The 18,259-nt window shown below is 54.0% G+C and overlaps 1 protein-coding gene across 1 annotated transcript in view; it reads right to left on the bottom strand.

The window, feature by feature from the left end:
• The window catches only part of COL4A2 (collagen type IV alpha 2 chain), a 159,409-nt gene that overhangs the window by 53,737 nt on the left and 87,413 nt on the right, over positions 1 to 18,259 (bottom strand). The window lies entirely within an intron of this gene.

The following is an 18,259-nucleotide window of genomic DNA, read 5'->3' as shown; positions in this document are numbered from 1 at the left end:
GTTTCTGAAATGCATAAAACGTGCATCCAAACCATTGCTGCTGCTGTTCCATCACCAAATCGTGTCCAACTCTTTTCGCGACCTCATAGACTGTAGCCCACCAGGCTCCCCTGTCCATGGGATTTCCCAGGCAAGAATCCCTGGGGCGGACGGCCATTTCCTCCTCCTGGGGAACTTCCCAGCCCAGGGGTCAAACCCGTGTCTCCCGCATTGGCAGGCAGATTTTTTACCCCTGAGTCACCTGGGAAGCCCTCGCATATCCCTTAGGATGGCTATTATTTTAAAAAAAGGAAAGACGAAATTATGTGTTGGCAGGAATTTGGAGAAGCTCCTCTGTTGCAGGGAATGGAAACGGCGCGGCCGTTGGGGCAAACGGCACGGAGGCGCCTCAGAGACGGAGCAGAGAATCACCTGCGACCCAGCAGTCCCGCTTCTGCGACCACACTCAGAAGGGTGCGAAGCAGAGACCTGGATGGATCACGTCTGCACCCACGTTCGTGGGAGCGTTTTCCACAACTGTCAAAGGTGGAGGTGCCCACGGATGGATGACGGTTAAGCACGATGCGGTCTGTCCAAACAACGGACTCTTCTTCACCTTAAAGGGGCAGGAAATTCTGACCCAGGCCACAGCACGGATGGACCCTGAGGACACATACTGAGTGAAATGAGCCCGCCACGCAGGGACAAACGCTGTCTGATTCCACTAACATGGGGTCCCTAGAGGAGTCACATTCGTAGAGATGGAAAGTCCCAGAGGGGTGACCGGGGGCTGGGGGAGGGGAGTGGGCAGTTAGGGTTTAATGGGGACAGACCCTCAGTTTGGAAAGGTGAAAGAGCTCTGGAGATAGTGGTGGTCATGGCTGGATAAAACATAAATGCGCTTAAGGCCACAAGACTGGGCAAAAATGGTCAGGCCGGTACATTTTATGCTGTGTACATTTTACCACAATCAAAACGGAAAGATTGAAAAGGGGTTCCAGCTCTCTTATTATTGGAACTAACTTATGCATTACAGTTCTATTTTAATGAACATCCCAGGTTCGCCCAAACTGAAAAAAGTAATAAGACAAAACCAAACCCCAACAACTCTGACTTGATTTCTTAAAGGAAGGATTCTGCTGTTGCTTCATCCCACAGACCCTTTCTCTCCGAGCCTCATTCACTCTTGGATTTCAAATGCCCGTCTTGTCTTTAGATTGAGGGGGTACTGAGCCATTATTTCTAGACTTCTCTTTTATAGCCTGCAAAAAGCCTTTCTTGTATAAACTGTGCCGCTAAAGCGTTTGTCTGTGTGGGCAGAAGTTTATAATCTGTCCTTAACACTGCACAGAGCTGGGGGGAAGCGAGCGGCTTCAGATGCAGCTGGCGGCGCCGCGTTCACACGGGACCGGGCGGGGGAGGAAGGGCGTGGGGGACCCTGCCTGCGATGGCCTCACCGCCCCCACGCTGCCCCACCCTGCAGGTGCCGGCCCGGGCGTGGGGGTGAGTGGGGAAGCGGCTTTTTGGGGTGGAGGATGCAGATGGACACTAAGATGGAGTTTGGCGGCTGAGATGAGCCCTGAGGCTTGGGGCCCTGTGTCCTCAGATGACAGGGAGCCTGGGCGCCCCTCGGGGCTGGGTCAGCGTTTCACAGATGGTGGGTTCTCTGCTCGCCCCGTACGCGGTGCAGAATCCAGCCAGCGCTCCCCTGGAGTAGGTTGACTGCAAGCATGGCGTGGAGCCGCGAAGCCGGCGTGCTTGAATGTCTGGAGAAGGTGAGACAGGCGTCAGGAGGACTGTGTGGCCAGCCGGGCCCTGGACACGTGGCGTCCCTGTCTGACGCCTGGGGCTTTGGGACGCCACATCTGTCGGCGGTTTGGGGACACAAACACTTTGACTCAGATTTTTATGGCTCTTCCTCAGCTATGCTTGTTTCTGTCTTGTTTGTGACCACAAGCCTCTAAGCCTGCAAGCCCCGTAACCCTCGGAGGCTACTGTTTGTTAGCGTTCTCAGGGAGCAGCCTTGGGGACCCACGGATCCTCCTCTGCACTGTTATTTTTTTATGGTCCATAAACCATGTCTCTATCCGAGGATGACTGTCCGGCACGAACCGTTAACGCAGATGGAGAACAGGTCTCTTATCGAGAAGCATCTCTGTCTCGCATTTGTCAGCTGTTCCTGGCTCCCTTTGACGGGGGGACCAGCGGCGTCACTTCTTACCCTTGACTTCTCTGACGGGAAGTCTGGCTTTGGGAATAAAACTCCAGTCTTCCCTTTTCTGGGACACGCTGTCACTTTTATCTTTTATTAAGGTGAAATTCCCAAACCACAAAAGTCTCCACTGTAAAGTGGCTTCTGGCACATTCAGTGTCCCCTGTCCATCACTTCTATCTATTCCAAAAGACCTTCCTCTCCCCAGAGAATCCCACTCCCACCACCCCCACCCCCACGGCCGCCTCCAGCCTCTGGTACCCACCCTTCCTATTTCGGTGTCTGCGGGATTTGCCCACTCTGGGTATTTCCCATCAGTGGAATCATACATATGACACATGACCTTTCATGTCTGGCTTCCTAATACAAGGGTTTTGAGGTTTGTCCACGCCACAGCTTCGGTCACCACTTCACGTTTATGGCTGAATGAGGTTCCCTTGTGTGGATGAGCTAGGTTGTTATGGACAAACGTGTGGACGTGCACACCCAGCTCTCCTGAGCCCTGCGTCCCGTGCTTTCGGGTCTGTTACTTGGGAGTGGGCCAGCTGTATCACGTGGTAGCTCTAAAGGCTGAAGGAGCTGCCAGGCTGGGATCCCTGGCTCATTTTACATTCTTACGAGCAATGTGTGAGGATCCTAAACTTCTCTACAATCCCGCCGCCAATTGTTGTTTTCTATTTTTTAAAAAATAAAGCCTAGAGGGCGTGAACCAGTGTCATTCTGAAGAGGAATGGGGAAAGGCCAGGAAGAGCCTGGACGGGATCTGAATTATCACTCGGCCTCCAGGATGGAACCCCAGGATGGTTCCAGCCCTTCACTGCACACCCTGCGAGGCTGGGGCTGAAAGGACACTGTGTCAGGGTCCGAGCCCTGGGCGTGTGTGCTTTGGTCTCCAGGGGTAAGATTCCCCCTAGGGGAGCCTGTGCTCAGGGCACCTGGGGGGTCTGCAGAGAGCGGCTGGAGGGACCAGTAACAGAAAGGGTCCTCCTCCGTCCTGATCGTCGTCCTTATCAGCTTTCAGCCTCAGATGGCAGGTCCCGATCGGAAAAGCTATTTCCATCTCATCCTTTCCTCTAGTGATAAGTGATGTTAAAAATAAAAAGCACCCCAGAAAGGGTAGGACTGTAGCTTAAAGGTCTTTGCATAAACTTCTAAAACTCCTAACATTTCCACAAAATACTTGATGAAAGTATTTCCACAAAGTACTTCTCAAAAGCCAGCAGACACCTGGCAAGGAGCCATGAGCCCGTGGGCTCCGGCCCTGTCCGCCCGAGACCTGATTTCTGTCGATGTGTCACCTCCTGCTGCTGCTGCTGCTGAGTCGCTTCAATTGTGTCCGACTCTGTGCGACCCCATAGACGGCAGCCCACCAGGCTCCCCTGTCCTTGGGATTCTCCAGGCAAGAACACTGGAGTGGGTTGCCATTTCCTTCTCCAATGCATGAAAGGGAAAAGTGAAAGTGAAGTGACTCAGTCATGCCCGACTCTTAGCGACCCCATGGACTGCAGCTTACCCGGCTCCTCTGTCCATGGGATTTTCCAGGCAAGAGTACAAGCGATAATGAGAGGATCTTGAAATCCTCCGTCCTCTGGAATGGAGCCCTGTGAAAGCTTTCAACAAACGGTTCCTCTCATTTTACCCCCAGGACAAATGCGCAAAGTCGGCGTCACCCCCACTTGAGAGGGGAGGTAATGGGGGTCTGGGGGGTCAGGGTTAGGGATGACGGATGCATTTAGATCTGGGGTGGATTCCATCTTCCATGACACCCTTGCTGCTCCAAGAGAGCTCGGGAGCCTCATCCGCATCACCTGAGAACTCGCGGGAACTGCGGAGTCTCAGCCCCGCCCTGGGGCGGCACTGATGTGATCCTGGGAGGGCTCCTTGCACTGTGAGGTCTGTGAACCACTGCCCGATCCCGCCCTCCTCCCCGTGTGGGAGAAGGCTGGTATCTCTTTATCTTTAAACTTTCAATTTTGCATTGGGGCATAGCTGATTAACAATGCTGGGATAGTTTCCAGTGGACAGCGAAGGGACTCAGCCATACACACGTATCCATTCTCCCCCAAACTCTCCTCCCATCCAGGCTGCCACATGACATTCAGCAGAGTTCCCCGGGCAGGTTATCTTCAAGTAAGAAAACTCTCTTATGCACGAGACTGCACCTCAGAAACAAGGTCAGGCTTCCTGAGCTGGGCAAAGGGAAATCTGATATTTCTAATTGAACTGTCTTGGTCTCAGGCTCCAGCGATAATTCCAAGAAGGGACACGCTGGGCACTGTTAGGAGTGAGGGGTGCTCACGGCCTCTCCCTTTGGGAAACCATCGTGGAGGAGTGGGTCATCCTGGCTGGTTCTGGAAGCTGGAGTCTGGGCCGGCAGAGAGCACACATGGGCCAGACGTGAGCACACACGGCTTGAATACCATGACCCCAGAGGGAATGTACTGCGTGTCCTGAGACGCTGACTAAGCCTTCAGGCACTTGCAAGTCTCACTTCTGAGAAAAGGGGCAAAATATATCTGTGCACACGCTGAAAACTCCAGGACCTCAGCCTCTGAAATAGAAGTGGAAGACGGATGCTCGGCCAAGGTTCCGAGAAACCACGCCTCACAGGCAAACACCCAAGGAGGTGCCCTCTGCCATCCAGTTTATTAACCCGAGCACTTGCGCTGGGTAAGGGAGGAAAGAGTCTCATTTATCAAGGCAGGACAGAGAGGAGTGTTTCCGAGGGCCAGCCCACGTCACTGCACATCAGGACATTTCATCCACAGCACGGTGCTTTCCTGGTAGCACAAGAATCAGCCTTCCATGCCAGCTGCTGAATAGTAGGAAATCCCTTCTCCTTCCTAAGGGTACTCTTCCTGTCTCGCCTTGTACGGGCCCCAGGCGCCCCTCCAGGCGCCTGCATCCTCCCCAAACCCTGGCGGCCCCTCCTGCCCTCCACCTTCCCGCCCTTCCGATGCAGTGACCTGTGACCTTCACCCTTCCGATGCAGTGACGTGTGACCTTCGGGGGATTCCAGCCCCAGGCCCAGCTCACCCTTGGAGCTATTCACACATGTTCACATTTGAGAACATGGCAAACAGCCCCAAAGTGGGAAAGACCATCTTTTAAGATTCAGGAAAATATTTTGCTCAGCTAGATTTTAGAATCAGTCACCTTCTTCAGGGATGATGGTTAGGATTTGTGAGCAATTTCTGATCACCTGGCAGGGTGACATTAGTGCCTATTCCAAGCTGACGATAACGTGATGGTTAGGATTGGACAGGATGTTACATATGACTGTCAGTAAGCTAGTGTAACTGGACAGTTGCCCACTCTAGGCAAAACAGACAGACAGACAGACAGCTGGCTTAACTGATGTTAACTCTGCCGCCCTTTCCCCTAGATTCTTATCAATATGCAGCAAGACATCAGTGCCACCCTGGGTGCAATCCCAAATGAAAGGCTTCACATATTCCTCAATGAGAACGACACGGCCTCCTGGAACACCCGCTGTCCTCTTCTCCACAGTTGTCTCACAGACGGTAGTGCTGATGTGAAGGAAACAGCGTCCATACGCAAAGAAACCTTGCTCCATCGGCAAGATGGAACAGAGACCCAACTCTAAGGGTGGGAGCGCGACAGCTTTAGAAGAACGCGTAGGAGAGAATCTGTGACTTTGGACCAGGCAAGGGCTGCTTCCATAAGACGAGGAACTCACACGTCATGAGGGACAAAAAGCTGAGACAAAAACATTTGATCTTCAAAAGGTTGTTTCAAACATGAAAAGCAGGCCACACCCCGGGAGAAATACTCACAAGACACATATGTGACAAATGACTTTTATCCAGAATATAGACAGGGTGCCCAGAAATCAACAGAAAGGAAACGAACAACCTGATTGGAAAAATGGGTCAAAGATCTGAACAGACTCTTCATCACAGAAGAGGTGCAGATGGAAAGCAGGCAAGGGGCTCAACACCGTCGGCCTTCAGGGAAAAGCAAATTAAACCCAGACTAAGGTGTAACCGAGAAGAAGGCGATGGCACCCCACTCCAGTACTCTTGCCTGGAGAATCCCGTGGATGGAGGAGCCTGGTAGGCTGCAGTCCATGGGGTTGCGAACAGTCAGACATGACAGAGCGACTTCCCTTTCGCTTTCCACTTTCATGCACTGGAGAAGGCGATGGCACCCCACACCAGTGCTCCTGCCTGGAGAATCCCGTGGATGGAGGAGCCTGGTGGGCTGCCGTCCAGGGGGCTGCAAAGAGTCATAACTGAGTGACTAACAGACACGAAAACATCCAGCAAGATGCTTTTTAAAATGTGTGCCAAGGAAATGAAAGAATTTCAAGAAACCAAGACTGAGCTCTCCTCGCCTGGAAGCGGGTCTGTCTGTGCGCGACCCTGACGGAGATTAGGACCATCCGGCCCATGGCCCGCGGGATAGCAGGGGTGGACGCTCGTCAGGACTGAATTCGAATCAGGAGCACGAGATTCACCATGGGTGTCACTGGTCTCCATCGTGTGTGACTGTCACAAAGAATGGGAGCGAGGGGGTCACCTGTGATCGCAAGACGCTATTGGCTAGTTTGTCTGAGACGATGTGACTTGGAAAGACTCCCACTTTAAAGCGAAGGAAAGACGGAGCCTCTCTTTTTTCTCCACCCACAGGACCAGTAAGCCTGAAAACTGTGCTCCTGGTTCTAAAAATAGGCAGCGCATGGGCAGTCGGGCACAATGGCTTTAGCCCAGCGCGAGCATGAGCTTTTTATAGTCTGGATGTGATTTGGCTTGGCACAGGCTGGGAACGCCGGTCTTCTGGAAAAGCCTTCCACCGCCTCTGTGCTTGTAGTGGCAAGTACACTTCATCCGCCCAAAGACGAATCCTTGCTTAGCAGACTGGATTTCCTAAGTCCCTGGATTTCCTAAGTTCTCCGAGAAGGCACAGAGGAGGGTGGTGTCGATGAGCCGAAGGCCTAGGGGAGCAGAAATGGCGGCCAAGGAACGGTCTGGAAAAAGCTGATTCAGGGCGCTGGTTGTCAGGCTCCCGTGCATATGAAACACTCTTTCCAGCCCAGCAGCTGACAGCGTGGAAACAGCATCAACAGCCAGAGCGTCATCAAGTGGCCTTGACGTTCTCGTGAGTCACCCTACAAGGCCACTCTGGATGTGCTTGCAAGGCTAGAAAGTGACATGTGCCCTAGGAGGCAACTCTGAAGTCACTGGAATTACACAAATGTCATCCAACCATACAAAGAGTGAAGTGGTGTCATCTGCAGCAACGCGGATGGACCCAGAGACTGTCACACTGGGCGAGGCAGATGAGACAGAGAAAGACAAGCCCCACACGGTACTGCTCACACGTGGAATCCAAAACACAGGTACCAAAGAACCTATCTACAAAACAGAAGTAGAGTCGCAGGGATACAGAAAACAGCCTTATGGTTAGGGAAGTCGCTCAGTCGTGTCTGACTCTTTGCCACCCCATGGACTGCAGCCCACCAGGTCCCTGCATCCGCGGGATTCTCCAGGCAAGAGCACTGGAGTGGGGTGCCTTATGGGAAGGGGGAGAGGGGTAAACTGACAGACTAGGATTGGCACATACACCCTGTGGGCAGACGTTTGAGTTGTGTCTGACTCTTTGTGCCCCCGTGGACTGTAGCCCATCAGGCTCCTCTGTCCACGGAATTTTCCAGGCAAGAATACTCCAGGGGATCGTCCTGGTTCAGGGATCACACCCGCGTGTCTTGAGTCTTCTGCACTGACAGGCAGATTGTTTACACTCATGCCATCTGGGAAGCCCCGTATATACCTGCGTGCTAAGTCCCTTCAGTCGTGTCCAATTCTTTGCGACCTTAGGACTGCAGCCCACCAGGTTCCTCTGTCGGTGGGATTCTCCCGGCAAGAACACTGGAGAGGGTTGCCATGACCTCCTCCAGGGGATCTTCCTGACCCAGGGATGGAACTGCATCTCCTGTGTCTCCTGCATTGTCAGGCAGGTTCTTTACCGCTAGCGCCGCCATAAAATAGCTAATAAGGACCAACCTAGACAGCATATTAAAAAGCTGAGACATTACTTTGCCAACAAAGGTCCGTCTAGTCAAGGCTATGGTTTTCCCAGTAGTCATGTATGGATGTGAGAGTTGGACTATGAAGAAAGCTGAGCACCGAAGAACTGATGCTTTTGAACTGTGCTGTTGGAGAAGACTCTTGAGAGTCCCTTGGATTGCAAGGAGATCCAACCAGTCCATTCTGAAGATTAGCCGTGAATATTCATTGGAAGGACTGATGCTGAAGCTGAAACTCCAATACTTTGCCCACCTGATGCGAGGAACTAACTCGTTTGAAAATACCCTGATGCTGGGAAAGATTGAAGGTGGGAGGAGAAGGGGACGACAGAGGATGAGATGGCTGGATGGCATCACCGACTTGATGGACATGAGTTTGAGTAAACTCCTGGAGTTGGTGATGGGCAGGGAGGCCTGGCCTGCTGCAGTCCATGGGGTCGCAGAGAGTCGGGCACGACTGAGCGGCTGAGCTGAACTGAACTGAAGGACCTACTGTCTAGTACAAGGAGCTCTACTCAATACTCTTAATGGCCTATATGGGAACAGAATCTAACACAGAGTGGATATAAGTACACGCATAAGTGATTCACTTGGCTGTACTGCAGAAGCTAACACAACATCGTAAGTCAACTATACTTCAATAGTAATTGATTAGAAAAAAGCTGACTGGTAATGAGCACAGCTCGCAGTGGATGTTTAGGGCTCAACTGTAGACTACCTATTTCAGTGTGCGAGCTGCAGGCGCTGACTCCTTACGAGTGCTCTTGAACCACATCCGTAGGTCACTTCACGTGTGCAGCGTCCTGACAGCCTGTCTCGGTCACTGCCCCGTGTGGGGCCCTGTGCCCACGGACAGCCTGCAGCCCAGGAAACACGGCCTCTGGCGGGAAGAGCAAGAGGAAACACCGGGTGCCTGGCTTTCCAAACAGCGGCCTCCCTGCTGAGATGACCCACCGGGCTGGCAGCCTTTGAGAGGGACCTCTTGGCATTCTGGCACAGCCCAGGAACAGAACCAACTATTCTATCTCCTTTCCATTTAGACTAAACACAGCCACATGAAAGGAAAATATTCTCGAGGTTGGCATTATATTTAGTTGGTCTGTTAAAAAAAAAAAAAAAAATTGGCCAACAAAGGAAAAAGGATTCAGAGCCAGGGAGGGTTCCGACTTGGCTGGGCACAGGGCTCTTTTTCCTGTTCATCTGCCTCTGAAATGTTCCTGAAAAGGGCAAGTTCTAAATCGAGCTCCACCCTCCCCGTCCAGCCAAAGGCATGACCATCTCTCCTCCTCCTCCTCCCTTGGCTTTAACTGACTTCTCTGTTGCTTTATCTTCATTGACGTTATTTAGGTTTTCATTTCCTTTTCCAGATTTCAAATTTTATTTTTAAACTTACATACAGTGGAATCCAGTTTTCTGGCGTGTAGTTCTGTGAGTTTGGACACGTGCTTAGAGCTGTATCAGCTCAAGGCACTAGGCTGTTCTCTCCCCTGCCTCCCCTGTCGTCAAGCCCCCTCTCCATCCTCTGTCCATCACTGGGCCTCACGGTGGTGCCTCCTCCGGACGGTCACACACGTGGAATCACTGCGTCTCAGCTCCGGGGCTGGCCCTGTTCACTCAGCATCTGAGACCTGCCGCCCTGCTGTGTGTTTCAACAGTGTGGTCCTTTTAACCGTGGAAGACTGTTCTGCTGTGTCCCATCACCGCGCTGGCTATCCGTTCACTCCCTGAGGGACAGCTGAATCATTTCCAGGTTTCGGTCAGCGTGAACTGGGCTACTTAGAATCATTCATGTGCGGTTTTCCTGTGTGTGTGGACATGCGTTTGTAAATGCCCAGGGAGGAGAACCTGAGCCTTATGGTAAGAGCATGTTTGTTTAACTGTATTAAAAAGCTGCAGGACCATTTTCCAGGCTGATCCATTTTGTGTTCCCACCAGCAACACGTCAGAGTTACCGGTCCCGGTCAGCGCTTGGCGTTCTCAGCGCCGCTCCCTCAGCCATCCTGCGAGTTCTGCAGAACTACTACGTTATGGCCCTGACCTCACCCCTTCCACATTTCTGCTAATCCTGGGTCCAGTGCAGGGCCCAGAGTTCCCACTTGTAACATCATGCTGGCTGCTCCTGGGACCTCCTTTTCCAATAAGAACTGCAGCCCAGCCCCCGGCGAGCCCCTGCCTCACGGTCTGCCCCGACTCACCGGGACTGTGACCACAGGTTCCGTGTCTTTGCTTTTCTCCGAGAAAAGGAAGACCCCACAGTCGGTCTCATGTGCCCTCGCACCTCAGAAAGGTGGGAAGTGAGATCATTCACAAGTTTCTACTGAACAGAAAGTAAAGAGAAGACCAGCCCCTATGTTCTAACCAACTCTGTGGGTTTCATTATATTTTCAGGAATATTCAAACATATTCTCAATACATTCTTCAAGAATATATTTTCCAAGGATATTCTCTTCTCATGTATTATTGTACAAAATGCTTTCTGGTACAGGAGCACCAGCTTGGTTCTTAAGCAGGACTTTTATAGGGAATATCAGTCATTTTAAATTAGACCAACATTACACTGGGTCTCCCAGATGGTGCCCATGGTGAAGAACTCACCTCCCAGTGCAGGAGGCGTGAGAGATGCGGGTTCAGCCCCTGGGTCGGGAAGGTCCCCTGAGGAGGCCATGGCAGCCCACTCCAGTATTCTCGCCTGGAGAATCCCACGGACAGAGGAGCCTGGGGGGCTACAGTCCCTGGGGTCATGAAGAGTCAGACACACACATTACACCACTTTCAAAGGTACGTCCCTGCTCCTCACCACTGCCAGCCTAGCGCTTTCCCAAAGCTTCACGCAACACCAGGCTGGGGAGGGACTCCAGGGAGCGTGTGGACCGCTGGCATCGCTGCGAGCTCCTGGGATCATTCTACCCACGGGATCCTGTCTGCATCTCAACAAGAACCCAGGTTGCTGTGCGCGCCCCAGAGCTGGAGTGGGTCACTTGGGGACGGTGCCCGTCCCGGGCCTGTCCTGGCTGGCCGCCAGCGCATCCGCTGTGGAGAGGCTGGCGCCTTAAGAATTTCTAGTCCAGGAGTTCGGGAGCGGGAAGGGGTGGAGCCTGGGAGTCTCCATTTTTAACCAGCTCTGCAAGCAGTTCCGGAGCATGGCCAGGCTTCTCTCGCAGGACAGGGGAGGAAAAAGCGCGCTGGTCCTCCTGGGACCCCACAGCGCCGTCTCTGCCAGCACCGCAACGCTCCCTGCGATGGTCCACATGGCTCACCCCTGCCGGCCCTTGGAGGGCATGCTCTTGAGTGTGGGGAGTCTCTGCGGAGGCTGCCAAAGGCCCTCCTGCTGTAAAATCCAGGGGTCCCGCCAAGGCCCCCAAGCAGGCCTTGCAGGAGTCTCTCCTTGTGGACAGGAACTGTGACCCAGAAAAACACTTTAGGGTGAATTTTCCTGTATTTTCAGCATTTACAATACTTTTCCTTCCACAGATTACAGAAGAAAATCCCTAACACTCAGAGACCCTACTCCAGTGATCTGAAAGCTGCGTGAGTCTGCGTGAGTGCCCGGGAGACTTATTTTCTGTCCTAGGAGAGACCCGTCCCGAGTCCAGCTGCGAGGTCTCTTCCTGCCATAGTGGGTCCCCATCCACTCCTGGCTCCTCCTGCCCCTCGCCCTCACCTTCCCTGTCAGCTCCGTCATCAGAGCGGGGGCCCACCTGCTCTGCACACCTGAGATGTGTCCCCTTGTGCAGCCTGGGAGGGGGCAGCGAAGCTGGCTGTCTCTCCCTCCCCAGGCCCCTCGGACCTCAGGGCCTTTGCACGCGCCTGCCCCATGGCCTGGGCTCTTGGGGGGCTCTGGAGGCTCTACCGCAAGCCTCTCTGGGGACATTTTTCTGACTCTGCGCCTGGTGAGGGGCTTGAAAAGCTTGCTCCGCCCAAAGCACTCTGTGCACAGACTGCAGGGACCAGGCCTCATCTAAGCCTCAGTCCCCAGCCTCCACTACAGCATCTGAGGCCCAACCTGCTCACGGTGGCTCTGCGATCACGCCGCTCCGCCGACGTGCTCCCCTGTGGACGCTGAGGCCACAGTCTTCTGTTTCAGGCCATTTCTAAGTCTGTTACGATGGGTTTGTGATTTCCGAAGCACACCCAAGGCAGAGCATCAGTGGGTACATGTGGGGGCAACGATGCCCTCTTGTTCTGTCACCCCGATTCCTTAAGTCACCCTAACATGTCAGGATCCATCCCCACTCGCTCGCTCCTGTGGGAGGCCCGCGGGACTCAGTTCCGGCAGACGGCCGGGTTTTATCTGCATTGTCAGAGGCAGGCGACCCAGGACCCTGCATTGGAGCAGGAGACACCCAGCACCATCCTGTCACAGCCGTTGCCAGGCAGATAGGAAGACTTCATCTCCCGAGACCACGATAGCAGATGAGGCCGGGCTTGGGAAGGCAGGCTCCCCCGTCCGGGGCTCAGCCCCAGTAACGCCTGCACCAGGCCTACCTGAGCACCACTATCCGTGACAGATAAGCTGTGCAGAGAGCCACCGTGACTTGGCAGGGTTAAGGGTTACGGAGAAAAGGGGCGAGTTTGCCAGCGTGATCCAAGCTGAACCAAAAAAGGAAGGCTTTCCACGCTTGCTGACGGTCACTGCTTTAAAATCAAGTTTTAACTTCATGCCAGCAAAAGATGCCTCCTCATCACCTGAGTCTCCCGGGCTGGAGGAATGCCCTGCAGTTCTCACGACCAACACTAGGTGGCGGTCAGTCGCGCTCTTCAGGACAAGGACCCACCCCACTCTCGGCGCAGATTTGCGGGGGGTTGCAATGACGGCCTCGGTGGGGCAGAGGGCAGGCTGCGCATTCGTCATGGGGAGCTATTTCCCGTGGCGAAAATTCTGACTGCAGAATTCCAACAATGCTGTCTACAGAGCTGATCAAATCCCCTTTTTCTTTACACAGGGCAGTTGATCACACACTCAGTAATTAATTATTTGATAATTCCCTTCCCTTCTGACTTGCTCAAAGGAATGTGTTCTAAATATGGATACAGATACACACATGGATAATTGAGGGGTTTTTAAACCCAGACCCAGTGCAGAGGTCCAAGGGATCGTGACCTAGTGTCTGGATTTCGGTCCTCTACGGCACCAGGAAACGTTCCCAGACCAGAGCATTTACTGTTCAGAGCAAGAGCAAAGTGATTTAATCTGCACCCCTCCTCTGTGACATAGGTGCTCTTCCTATGTCTACATTGTAAGCCGGGGAGAGTGAAGTAAGTCAGAAGGGGGAAAAATATCCTGTATTAATGCATGCATGTGGAATCTGAAAACACTGATGATCTTATCTGCAAAGCAAAAACAGACGCACAGTGGCAGAGAACACGTGTGCAGACACCAAGCGGGGCAGGGGGTGGGATGAACTGGGGGACTGGGGTTGACTCTCGACCCCATGGACCACACAGTCCATGGGGTTCTCTAGGCCAGAGCTCTGGAGGGGGCAGCCGTTCCCTTCTCCAGGGGATCTTCCCAACCCAGGTCTCCGGCATTGAAGGTGGATCCGTTCCCAGCTGAGCCGCCAGCGAAGCTCAACACTGTGGATATTGTGTATGAATAACTAACAAGAACCCACCGTACCGCTCAGGCAACTCTGCTCAGTGCTCTGTGATGACCTAGATGGTGAGGAAATCCAAAAAAGAGGGGGTATATGTAAACGTATAGGATGTCCCAGGTGGCGCAGTGCTGAAGAGCTTGCAGGAGATGTGGGAGATGAGGGTTCGATCCCTGGGTCGGGAAGATCCCCTGGAGAAGGAAACGGCAACCCACTGCAGTATTCCTGCCTGCAGAGCCCCATGGACAGAGGAGCCTGGAGGGCTGCAGTCCATGGGGCTGCAAAGAGTCAGGCACGGCTGAGCGAGTAAGCATGGCGCAGCATCCAGCATATAGCTGACCCCCTTTGCTGAAAAGCAGAAACCAACACGACTTTGTAAAGCAGCTATCCTCCAACAAGAATTAAAGCAATAAATGGGAGAACAGAGGCGGGGTGTTTGGGCCCTTGGCTGGCCCCCGGAGGAGGAGATTCCTGCACGGCTTTCCAGAACATTCCAGAGGCTGCTGTCACCGCACAGCTGAGCCTCCCTTCAGTCATGGCTCTGACCGTGGACCTCGAACATATCGTTTTTACGGATCTTTGTGAAGCTATAATCAAGCCCAAAACAGATGGACGAAATGACGGCAAAACAAGACAGACGGACACCTGGGGTTCATGAAAATCCAGACACGCCCAGGCCAACCGCAACCCTTCAGCGATTCTCTGAAAACCCCACGACTGGGCTTTAACCCCGTGCTTCTCAACTGGGGCCATTTCACGGCTCATTAATCCCCCTCCTGCTCGAAAGTGACCGGGCCAGAAGGAGAAGGGGAAGCTCAGACAGGGCAAGTCTGTTACCTTCTAGTGACGCTGGTCTAAAGGTATGTAAGGAAGGCCCAGGGGCTCAGGCTGAAACTCTGAGCTATCACAACACCCGGGGGACCACCAGACAGGTCTCTCTCCCACGTTCCCCTCAGCTCCCAGGAACAGATGAGTCATTGAAGAAAGATTGTGTTAGAAAGATCTGCCTGTTTCTAAGGTGGTGACTGTGTCTTATGGTAAAAAAGATGGCGTCGGTGTAAGCATTTCCCCAATGGTGAGTTTCACTGGACCTTTGAGAAAGCAAGGGATTCCCTGGTGGTTCACACAATAAAAAAATCCACCTGCAATGCTGGAGATTCAGGTTCGATGCCTGGGTTGGGAAGGTCCCCTGGAGAAGTAAATGGCTACTCACTCCCAGGTATTCTTGCCTGGAGAATTCCATGGACAGAGGAGCCTGGCGGGCTGCAAGTCCACGGGGTTGCAGAGAGTTGGACACGACTAAGCAACTTACACACACCTTGAGAGAATAAGCTTTCAGTTATGAGGAAGTTGTTGGGAAGGCATTTGCACGCCTCCTGGGAGAGCAAGTTTATGGTGAGAGGAGGCCATGGTGGCTAAGAAGGCTTCAAGGACCAACCTCAGAAGTAACTGAGATAAGGAACGGAAGGCAGGCATGGCCCTGGCCAGCCCCAGTGGGCGCAGACCTCCCCGGGGCAGGTGGGGAAGTGTCAGAGCTGGCGGCTACTTGGTTGCGAACAAAATAAGAGGGTCTAGACTTCTAACCTGATGTTGAGAGAGGTGTGAGGAGACAGACAGACTGGTAGCTGAGTAAGCATGGGAAAAAAGGAGTCTTTGAAAGATGGGCTGGAGAGGGATGGTGAGATGGTGGCGGGAACTCACGGACGGGAGGGTTTTAGAAAAGTGGCGAGAAGTTAGCGTGGAGACAGAAGCCCTAAGCCAGGTGGCGATGGGCGCTTGTCGGCTCCTTCACCACATGGGGCTGTTGGATTCTGGGGGTTCTTCGTGTGCAGACCTGGAAAGCTCCCAGGATGTCAGACCTCTTGAAGGTTCCTAGACAGGCACTGGATTATGGACACATGGATGATCAATCACCTTGGGAACAGCTCCTGGAGAAAGACCCAGCCCAGCTTTGAAAGCGATGACTACAAGCCCTAAGTAGGGGGACGGGGCAACAGCAAGTCCGATGTTTGGAAAGGTTAAAAGGCAGACGGAAAAGCCAGATGAACACCCAGCCTTCCTCACTCGCATCTCTAAAAGTATCTATATTTTGGAAACTGTTCCACAAAGTATTTTTGCAAAGACATGATCAGCCCTGGTACCTAGTGCCCTGATTTCGGAGGGAGACCCTGCTGGCCGGAGCCCTGGGCTGCTAGGAGGTGGGGCTCAGGGCCGCGGTCAGGCCCCGCCAACAGGGGGCCGGTGCTCCCCGCGAGTGTGCCCCAGCAGATGGCCACCCGGACATCCTGCATTTCCCTCCTAAGACTCCCCGCCCAGTTCAGAGCGATTATTTGGAGGGACACTGAACACACATCCGCAATTAAAAAAAGAACAACAAACCACGAGAAATTGATCTTTTTTCAGTCTGGTGGAAAGATAATGGATGGCTCATTTGTCCAGACGTGAGGCCCAGGGTCCTGGGCGAGAGGAAGCCGAGCGACATTAACATCCATTCCAGAGCAGTGACTCAGCGGCTGCTCCGTTCTCACGACACGGGGAGAAAACAACCTCCAGGACATTCGTTCTTCTCCAGCGCGTTTGTTGAAGGAAAAATAAACAGCCGCTGTGTCCACAAGATGGGAGGCAGTGATGGAAGACAGCTGCGTTTCCAGGCCCCGCGCTCACCCCTGACCTGCCTCTGGTGCATCTGAGCACTGACCGAGAACTCAGGCATCATCGTATCCCATACACTTATTCCATCTGATTTCTCCAAGTGCAGAGGGGGCGAAAAGGCAGACTCAGAGCTGTGATTCGCATGGAGGCTTCTTGCAGCCTTTGGGGGGTCCGAATACACCACAGTGTGGCGTATCCGTCACAGAGGAGGGGTTCGGCTCCTGGGTGGGATCAAGCCCCAGAAAGCCTTAATGTAGCCTGGATGGCTCTGGAAGATGCTCCCCTTTGAGTGTGTGCTGCGTGGGCGGCTATCTCGCGCTCCATCACGGCTGTGGCCTCCTGGGATGGCCTACGTGAAGGTGCCCTCGGGCAGCGGCCACGCCAGGAGGGAGCTGGGCGGCTTCTCTGTGTGCCCACGTGGCAGCACAGAAAGGCTCGGAAGCCAGACAGTCCTCCAGCCCTCCTTCAGGCCGTGATCCCACTGCGGCCCAGACGGGCCCTTCGCAGGCTGGTGCCCCACGTGCCAGTGGCGACGCCCATGGCCTCGGTCAGTGAGGGGCGATGGACGGGGGAGGAAGCGCCGGTGCTCTCAGAGTGCGGCTCCTGGGGACGCGTGGAGCCTGGAAGCGTTTTCTCTGTTTTCCAGTAGAACCTGAACATGTTCCAAAGCCACCTCCCACTCGCCCCCGACCCCGTGCCAGCTGCTTCTACCTGGACCGTCTCTCCCGTCGACGGGCTGGACGCTTGGGAGCTTGTGTCTGGGCCCCCCAGTCTTCCGCAGGGCTCCTCCCCTGGACCTGGGCTCTGCGGGGCTTCCACGCACACCCCAACGTCCTACTTGGCCTCCCCGGTTCCTGCGCTGCAAATCTGGATTCCCTGGGGGTCTGTGTCTTTCCCAGGAGCTCCGAGCTGAGGCCTCTCAGTCCCTGGAAGCTGTGTCCGGGATGCTTCCTGACAGGGACCCCTCTCCACCTGTCCGACCGACCGTCCGTCCGTCCGTCCGTCTCTCTGTGCAACGCCCCACAGTCTGTTAGCACACTCCCTCCAGGCCTGCCCCCTCCCTGCCTCTGCCGCTCACTCAGCAGTTCACCCGCCTGGACCCCAGACCCACGCGGCGGGGACACCCCTGTCCTCCCTGCTCACACCATGCCCTCCGCCATGACCAGCGCGGTGCCCCGGCCTTGGTCTCATCTCCTCCTGGCCCCACTTGGGGCCGAGGGTCCCCTCATCCTAGGTCTGACCTGTGCGCCCCACGTTCCCAGAGCTGGTGGGCGCCCCGCCTCTTGGGCGCGGTCCTTGCCTCTGATGAGTGTCAGAGATGCCCTACATTCAGGACCAGCACTGCCTGGGGAGCTCTGCCTCTTCTCACACCCCTGATCAGAGGACGAGGGGCGCCCATGGGCGCCTGGGTGGGCAGCAGGCACCTCTTTACGGGATCAGCAGCCTTTAACCAGCTCCTGAAGGCCTAGCTAGAGCAGGCTCACCTAGTCAATTTCCACCACCACGATCGAACCCATCTGTTCACACGCCTTCAAGGGAGCCCTGATCATAAGTGGAGTTAGAATCACTGCTGAGGAGTGCGTGCCTACGTGTATGTGCATACATGCACATGTGTGTACATGGATCTGGTGTTACTTCATACATTTGGAAGGTGTGAAAAATACAGAAGGGAGAAAAATACATGAGAAAAACAAAATACGGACTCGACTGGAAGTCAGCTTGTAACAATGTAGCAGGAAAAGCATCTCGGCTTATTTGTAAATTAAAAAAAGATCC

This window comes from Budorcas taxicolor, chromosome 12 (genome assembly GCF_023091745.1).
Source record: "Budorcas taxicolor isolate Tak-1 chromosome 12, Takin1.1, whole genome shotgun sequence".
Classification (NCBI taxonomy): domain Eukaryota; kingdom Metazoa; phylum Chordata; class Mammalia; order Artiodactyla; family Bovidae; genus Budorcas; species Budorcas taxicolor.
This window is presented reverse-complemented; position numbering and strand designations above follow the sequence as displayed.